Here is a 9007-nt window from a genome sequence, read left to right as displayed (position 1 = left end):
GGCATTGATGTGTAATAGAGAGGCTTTTTAACTGTTCTGGGAATATTCTACCAGTGTATTAGAGAGATGGTTGGCCATTGTTTAAAAAAAAAAATTAAAGAATAGCAAAAGCCACTCTAGTAGTTTTTGAGGGAATGCTGTGGGCAAAAAAATTACACAAAAGAGGGTGGGGGGAGAACAAGAGCACCATTAAGCAGATGTCTGTTAGGGAACATTTAATTTAAAATCAGATAAGCATCCATTGCACTGTAAAACAAATATTTTTGCAACATCTCCATCCCTGCCTCCTTAGCTGCTGTTTTCAGACTTTGCTAGAATGTAGGAGGCAAAAACAACGTGAGGCTTAGATAGAGTATGGCTTGATCCCATTCATCAGTATTGAGGGAAGTATTCAACATGTGTTTTCAATACATTATAATTCCCCCGAATTGCCTCTTTTCTTAACTCTATTGTAATTTCCCCCATGTTGCTTTATTTAAAATTGTACAATTCATAAAAGATTAATGCTTGGTCCAATGAATATGCTCAAATTTCTCATTTGACATAGCATTACATGTGCTTCTGTCTTTGTTACTGACTGGCCCCCTTTGGGTACTTATTTCTTAGTAAATATTAAGTGGTGTACTTGCTTTTATGTTCTTGGCAAGAAATTACATGACCAGGCTTACTCTCAAATTTTGTACCTTTTTGGATAATGTGCTTTTGTAGTAATGAATCAAAACAGATTTGTATTCAAATGCTTCCATGAGCTCAAAGTAGAGAGAAGGGGATTCTAGGATCTTTAAAACACTAGGAAAATGTGACTCCACAATGGAATTGAGTCAAGTGAAACCTCTAGGATAAACTGAGGAATGTTTTTCTAACCATTAATTCTGGAATTAAAAGGAGAATATTTTTAAAAAGGAATATCTCAAATGAGATACTACTATTAATTATAACAATGATTTCAATTACTTCAGGTTATGTATGATAACAGAATCCATCAAAATGAACATAATGGACTCTGATTTAACTAGATGGGACTACAGTTTTTCAAAGCAGTGAACTCCAACTTGTATTTAGTAGGATTTTTTTTACTATGCTACTGACCTACTTTCAGACGTGGACTCACAAGTCCCAGGCCCCTTAGTAGAGTGGGAAGAAAAGTTACTTGCTTATATTCTGCAATTTATTACACCAATTTATGGTCCTTCAAGTCTGGGCAGGGGATGGGCTGTTCTTGTTTTATAGAAGAACCTTTTTGTCCTTTGTTGGGGACGTTTCCAGCAATTTAACAATTGACTCTAATAGAATCTCATGAATAAAACTAATGAAAACATGAAGAAATGAACCCTAGAGACCAAACATACAGTAGCTTATTGTTCACTCTCTGGAGAATAGAAATACCTTCTCTAACAAGGTACAATGGTGCAAACAGGAACTAACACTCGAGTTTCAAAGAACAAGGCATTCAGGGTCAGGAGAAGGCCAATATTGCTGACCTTAATCTGGTCAGTAAAAATAAACTCCATAAACGGGTATGAACAGAGGTAAATGATTCAGCTTTGGACTGTGTTCAGATGATTATTAAAATTTTTTAAAGAGAGAAACAAATTACAAAATCTAGCTCTTTGTCCTTTGACTCATGTCCATAGTTTTTTGAAGGAGCGATATATAATATGCAGTATTTTCTCTTTCACTAAGACAACCCTTATTTTGCCTACTCTCTTGGATTCTAGGAAGTGTATGGGAAACATGAAAACAAGACATGGTACTACTAAAATATTGAGATGGTTTTTAATTCCCTAATTCTTTTGTTGTTTTTAATGTTTATGTATTTATTTTTGAGAGAGAGAAAGAGCGAAAGAAAGCACCAACAGGAGGAGGGACAGAGAGAGAGAGAGAGAGAGAGAGAGGGAGAGAATCCCAAGCAGGCTCCACATTGTCAGTGCAGAGCCCAACATGGGGCTTGAACTCACGAACTGCCAGATCATGACCAGAGTTGAAATCAAGAGTCAGGGGCACCTGGGTGGCTCAGTCGGTTGAGCGTCCAACTTCAGCTCAGGTCACGATCTCACGGTCCGGGAGTTCGAGCCCCGCGTCAGGCTCTGGGCTGATGGCTCAGAGCCTGGAGCCTGCTTCCAATTCTGTGCCTCCCTCTCTCTCTCTGCCCCTCCCCCATTCATGCTCTGTCTCTCTCTGTCTCAAAAATAAATAAATGTTAAAAAAAAAAAAAAAGAAATCAAGAGTCAGAAGCCTAACCAATTGAGTTACCCAGGCGCCCCTAATTACCAACTTCTTATATCAAGCCTTTTATTAAAGTTGCGAGAGCAGACTCTTCAATTCTTTGGGTCTCAGTGTCCTCGTCTATAAAATAGAGGAGCAGATGTGATCAGCGTTTACCCAAGTGTGCTATCTTCCTCATGCCACTGGTAGTACATGAGATGATTTTAGGTGGCCTGTGGACAATGGCTTTAGGTTATGTATTTATTTTACTAGCCTATCAAACCTGGGATGTTTATGAATATTACTGCTCAGAAGCAAAGTAGGTATTATGTTTTTGAAGATAGTCAACCTAAAGAAAAATATTAAGTGGCGCAAGGACACTCAGATCAATGGAACAGAATAGAGAATCCAGAAATGGACCCACAAACGTATGGCCAACTAATCTTTGACAAAGCAGGAAAGAATATCCAAGGGAATAAAGACAGTCTCTTCGGCAAGTGGTGCTGGGAAAACTGGACAGCGACATGCAGAAGAATGAACCTGGACCACTTTCTTACACCATACACAAAATAAACTCAAAATGGATGAAAGACCTCAATGTAAGACAGCAAGCCGTCAAAATCCTCAAGGAGAAAGCAGGCAAAAAACCTCTTTGATCTTGGCTGCAGCAACTTCTTACTCAACACGCCTCTGGAGGCAAGGGAAACAAAAGCAAAAATGAACTACTGGGACCTCATCAAAATAAAAATCTTCTGCACAGCAGTGGACACAATCAGCAAAACTAAAAGGCAACCAACAGAATGGGAGAAGATATTTGCAAACAACATATCAGATAAAGGGTTAGTATCTAAAATCTATAAAAAACTTCTCAAACTCAACACCCAAAAAACAAATAATCCAGGGGAGAAATGGGCAAAAGACATGAATAGACACTTCTCCAAAGAAGACATCCAGATGGCCAACCAACACATGAAAAAATGCTCAACATCACTCATCATCAGGGAAATACAAATCAAAACCACAATGAGATACCACCTTACACCTGTCAGAATGGCTAACATTAACAACTCAGGCAACAGCAGATGTTGGCGAGGATGCAGAGAAAGAGGATCTCTTTTGCATTGTTGGTGGGAATCCAAGCTGGTGCAGCCACTCTGGAAAACAGTATGGAGGTTCCTCAAAAAACTGACAATAGAACTAACCTACAACCCAGCAATTGCACTACTAGGTATTTATCCAAGGGATAAGGTGTGCTGTTTTGAAGGGACACATGCACCCCCAAGTTTATAGCAGCACTATCAACAAAGCCAAAGTATGGAAAGAGCCCAAATGTCCATCGACAGATGAATGGATAAAGAAAATGTGGTATACACACACACACACACACACACACACACACACACACACACACACAATGGAGTATTACTCGGCAATTAAAAAGAATAAAATCTTGCTGTTTGCAACTATGTGGATGGAACTGGAGGGTATTATGCTAAGCAAAATTAGAGAAAGACAAATATCATATAACTTCACTCATATGAGACTTTAAGAGACAAAACAGATGAACATAAGGGAAGGGAAACAAAAATAATATAAAAACAAGGAGGGGGACAAAACATAAGAGACTCTTAAATATGGAGAACAAACAGAGGGTTACTGGAGGGGTTGTGGGAGGGGGGATGGGCTCAATGGGTAAGGGGCATTATAAGGAATCTAGTCCTGAAATCATTGTTGCACTATATGCTGACAAATTTGGATGTAAATTAAAAAAAAAAATAGAATTAAAAAAATGTAAAAAATAAATAAATAAAAATAAAGTGATTCTCAAAAAAAATTAAGTAAATGATATGGGGATATGACAAAATAGTGAAATGTTATTTTTGCATGGGTCCCATCTAGAATGTACTAGACTGGATAATCCCTAAGGTATGTTTTAGCTCTAAGTCTAAAATGTCGATTATTTTTAAGCCTTTGTTCCAAACCTTGGTCACACTGACCGTAACAGAGAAGCCAAAATTAAATATAAAACAGAGAAAGTTAAACAGCAGAAGTGAAAAGGAAGAAACTAAAGTGCTTGAATAATTCTTAGACTTGATAATCTCTCAAGAATTAAAACTGGATGGATTTTCTTTGATCTTGATATAGAATTTTCACTTAACTGTCTAAGCAGCTTCATGCAACACTTTCATAAAAGCCTTTGAAAAGACTCCCGTATTGAATTATAAATTCTGCAAATCTGCCCCAAATGTTTATATTATGATCAACACTGGTGTTCCAAAAGAGTTGTAAATTCTGTTTTGGTTGTCTTTTAACTGCTCGTCGGACTGGAAAGATCATAACATACATACTAACTTCATTATTGAGTGCCCCAGCCTTGCACTTTATAAACTTTGTCTTATGTAATTCTCATAACAATCCTACAAAAGAGGTATTATTTTCTTGATTTCCAGGGTAAGAGACTGTAGTTCTTTGAGATTCCTAACTTGTTAACTATCTTACCCAAGGGCTCACAGCTAGTCTGTGGTGAGCATTTAAAAAAATGCTACTCAGCTCTGTCTCATTTCTAAGCACATGCTTTTCCTACAACATGAAAGTTTTATGTAAGAGTTTTAAAGAGACATTTCCTTCTCTTCACGTTTGAAATAAAGAGCCCTTCGGCCTTGATTAAGAAAAGGAAGAACTCAGATTCGCAAAGAGTAGGTCAGAGACCTAGGCTGAAGTTGCCACTGCAGGGTGGGACATTTGAAAGAAATCAGTGGTTATCTTGGAGATCTGCCATCTCTCTTGACGGTTTATGTTCCATTCCGGGGGCCCTGGATTGAGACTCTTCCTCCACCTCTGCAGAGAACCACCCTCACCTCACCACTCATGAACTTTCACCAGCATGAAAGTTGGTATCTTCCATTACTGCTTTGCTAGTTTTTCCTCCCTGACAGTTTATCTGTCTGTATCCCCAGCTCAGAGCCACTTCTCTCACTCCCTCTCTACCAGCTGAACTCTCAGCAAAAAGGGACTGCACCATTTGCCAAACCTGTGCAAAGTTCTCCCTCACCCCACCTCCCCGTTTATCATCAAGGAGTCCTGGATTACTGGGCTACTGGAATACTCTAACGGCTCCAAGGAAGACCAGCTATTCATCCCTCTTTCCTTGAGAGTTCTCTCTGTCATCCAAAATCAATGTGGGAAGACCTAAACTTAGAAATTCTATCTGTAGGGGTGGGGCGCCTGAGTGGCTCAGTTGCTCAGCTCAGGTCAGGTCTCTCTGCCCCTCTCCCGCTCACATTCTGTCTCTCTCTCTCTCCCCAAAAAATAAGTAAACATAAAAAAAAAGAAATTATAAATGCAAATAAAATGACCAACTCTTTGATCCTTCAAAAAAAGTTATTACATAAATTAGCTTAATTTTTATGTTATTAAAAACAATTTTTTAATGTTTATTATTTATTATTGAGAGACAGAGAGACAGAGTGCAAGCAGGGGAGGGTTAAAGAGAGAGGGAGACATAGAATCTGAAGCAGGCTCCAGGCTCCAGCTGTCAGAACAGAGCCCAACACGGGGCTCGAGCTCACCAACAGGGAGATCATGACCTGAGTCAAAGTCGGTTGCTTAACTGAGCGATCCAGGTGCCCCTAACTTAATTTTTTTTTGAAACCACAGTAAGAGAAGTATCTTATCAAGTGGGAGAAATAAAACTCAACACAATGACAGTGTTTGGAAAGCAGTCTTAGTCATAAAGGTGCTATGGAGAGAAGGAAGCTACCTCTAAGCATACTTTGTTTAAAACACAATGCCCTCAGTTACAGACAGCTGACAGGTGCCCAGAGCAGTTGCTCAAGGGCAAAGAGCCCAGGAACGAAAATATGGATGTAAGCCCGTGGTTTAATCTCACTTCCAATTTTCTCTGATATCAGCACCTTTCCCACTCACAGGTCAGGTCCTAAATGAGGCTGCATCATCAGGAGACTTCTTCAAGCCTGGGCCAACCCACCTCTTAGTTTCCATATAGGAGACTGCCATTTTGCAGGTTACAAAAATGGCCAAATCCAACCTATATCATTTCCTTCCCATGGAAGGAAGGTAATGCCTTTGCCTTGTACTTGGTCTCTATATCATTCATTTTCAAGGGATGTCTCTTCTGGATTGTACCTTTTGCAGGCCAGCCCCCACATCCATATACCGTCTTTGGTTCAGACCGATCCCTGAACTTGAGCTTGGGTAGGAGCTCTGCTCTGCGACCCGCGTCTCTGCCTAACTTGCTTGGGAAAAGGCTTTACTTTAAAGGACCAGATCCTGGGAAAAGTAGTTGGGGGACAGGGTGTTCCCACCACTGAACAGGCTCTGGGCCCCAGAGGCCACCCAGTATACACATACACCCCCAAACCCAGACAACCTCATCCCTATTACAGACAATGTACACTGACATTTTCTATTTTATTTTTTTTCTATTTCATTAAAAAAATGCCAGTGGGTACCCACTAAATTTATTTTGTGACCCAAGAAGGGGTCATGACGTACTGTTTGAAAAATACTTCTCAGAGGCCTTCTGGATAAACTCTTTGAATACAAATAAACACTTACAAATGCCCCCCCCCTCCACCCCCCTCCCCTCCACTCCCAGAGACTTGCTTTCCAGGTGCAATGACTAATCCTTCTAGTCCTGCCTCAGTCCTTTTGTCACTCTGACTCAGGATGTCCTCATCGAGGGGCCTTGACCACTGCTTCGGGAATCTTGTCCCTGCCTTCCTCAGGCCTCCACTCCCCAGGTCCACCCCAGCCTTCCTGTCCAGGGTTTCTTGCCCCTTCAAAATGTCTGTATGACCATGAAATGAACCTATAGCTTTAGTCATCAGTTTCCCATTTCAGTGATTCCATGTTTTAATCCAATCTTGAAAATTCGACATGTATTTGGTATAGTTTGTCTTAACAAAGAATGCCACACGCAGACAAGGGAGCCCAAGTACCAACATCATACCTATCAATTATGAGAGACACTGAGATGGAAGAATGGCAAAATTAGACGTCCCGAGTATTTCTTTCAACATCTGTTCCATTTTCCAAGATTAAAAAAAAGGCAGAATTTTGCCTCATAGCTTTTCTTATGGACTGTATTATTTATTTGTGGTTATTTAGCCAATCACAATCTCCTCTCCATTAGAGCCAAGCTCAGGGAGATCAGAAAGTACTTAGCTCACTCCCCAGCACCTAGCACAATGCTAGGTATGTAGTAGGTTTCAGTAAATGTATGTCGACTGAATAAATGAATGTGTCCTTTAAGAAGGCTTCAGCAAGGGGCACCTGGGTGACTCAGTCAGTTAAGAATCTGACTCTCAATTTCAGCTCTGCTCATAATCTCATGGTCATGGGCTCGAGCCCTGCATTGGACTCCTCGCTGACAGCATGGAGCCTGCTTGGGATTCTCCCCCTCCTCTCTGCCCCTCCCCTGCTTGTGCTCTCCCTTTCTCTCTCTCTCTCTCTCTCTCTCTCTCTCTCTCTCTCTCTCTCTGTGTCTCTGTCTCAAAATAAATTAATTACTTAAAGAAAAAAAAGAGTAGATTTTTTTAAAAAGCCAGATTTAAAAAAAAAAAGGCTTCAACAAAATTTCTTTTTTCATAAAGGCTTTGAACTTTCCCTCATGTCTCACAAACTAGAATACTGAGTGTGAATCTGTCACTTCATCAAAAAATACAAGTTTGAGTTATTTTTAGGGTCCCCTTGGGTGAAACTCCTCCCCAAAACAAACACATGAGCATCCAACCCCCCAAATGAGCTTCCTAACAATAATAGTTGCCATCTCTTGCACAGTTCACAGTAAACCCAGGACGTGGGTGCTATCATTATCCCCCATTATACAGAAGAGGAAATTGAGGCTCAGAAAGGCTTAATTGAGGCCTCTGGATCACATGTGATTTTGCCTTTATTCTACCCTTTCATGAAACATCTTGTTAGACTTTTTAAAAAGTGGGCTTTTTTTCCCTCTTCATCCTTCTAAGAATCTTTTGTGCAAAGAGAACATTAAGAAATGTCATAGCGGAGGAATGAGCTTTAAAATCAGGTTATTCCAAAAGAGAATGTGTAATGTCATCATGGAGGGACTCCTTCAAGATGTTTACACACATTTTGAACGTGACGTTTAAAAACTGCGTCTTTTCTCGATACTTACCTGGCAGGGGAGATACCATGATCACGAAGGTGGTTTTCCCAGGGCGAGGCTTATCCATTGCATTCCGGATGTGCTGACCCCTGCGATTTCCCCAAATGTGGGAAACTCGACTGCATAATTTGTGGTAATGGGGGACTGCTTTCGCGCTTTCCCCTAAAAAAAAAAAAAAAAACTGCGTCTTTTCTCAATGCAAGTAAATGATAAATCTTTCAAATAACATCAATGCTACCTGATCTTAGGTTATATTCTTTTGAATATAAATGGATGTCACAGTAACTGAGAGGAGAAGTAGCTGGTTCTAAAATAAAACAAATTTAAAATGGGGAAGAAGTAATAATTTGACTCTAGTACAAAAAAAAAGTATTCTAAACAGTTTTTTAAAGTTAAAAGAGGGAGATTTGTTCATCTATAATTCTATGAATAATTTCTACCTTGGAGCATGGAAAGGGTTCTTGAGATATATTTTAATCTGCAAGCTCTGTGCCTTTCATCTTGCCAGTTTCCTCTAATTGAGTGGGTAGAGTGTGCAAAAGGTGTTAAATGGGGCTCAGAGGAGCAAGGTCTGAGTTTCTGAATTTTACAAAAGCAGTGGCAATTTTTATCACTTTTCTCAGAGTTATTTGCATTTCAAAAGGACACATA

At 39.9% G+C, this 9007-nt stretch overlaps 1 non-coding gene across 1 annotated transcript; it reads left to right on the top strand.

The window, feature by feature from the left end:
* Positions 1-8357: 8357 nt before the first annotated feature.
* LOC111560360 lies at positions 8358-8521 on the top strand. Its single transcript, XR_002742105.1, has one exon. It is a non-coding gene; the product is annotated as a U1 spliceosomal RNA (small nuclear RNA).
* The last annotated feature ends 486 nt before the right edge of the window (positions 8522-9007 follow it).

This window comes from Felis catus, chromosome B1, assembly GCF_018350175.1.
Source record: "Felis catus isolate Fca126 chromosome B1, F.catus_Fca126_mat1.0, whole genome shotgun sequence".
Lineage (NCBI taxonomy): Eukaryota > Metazoa > Chordata > Mammalia > Carnivora > Felidae > Felis > Felis catus.
Note: the sequence above shows the minus strand (reverse complement) of the source record. Positions and strands in the feature narration are given on the sequence as shown.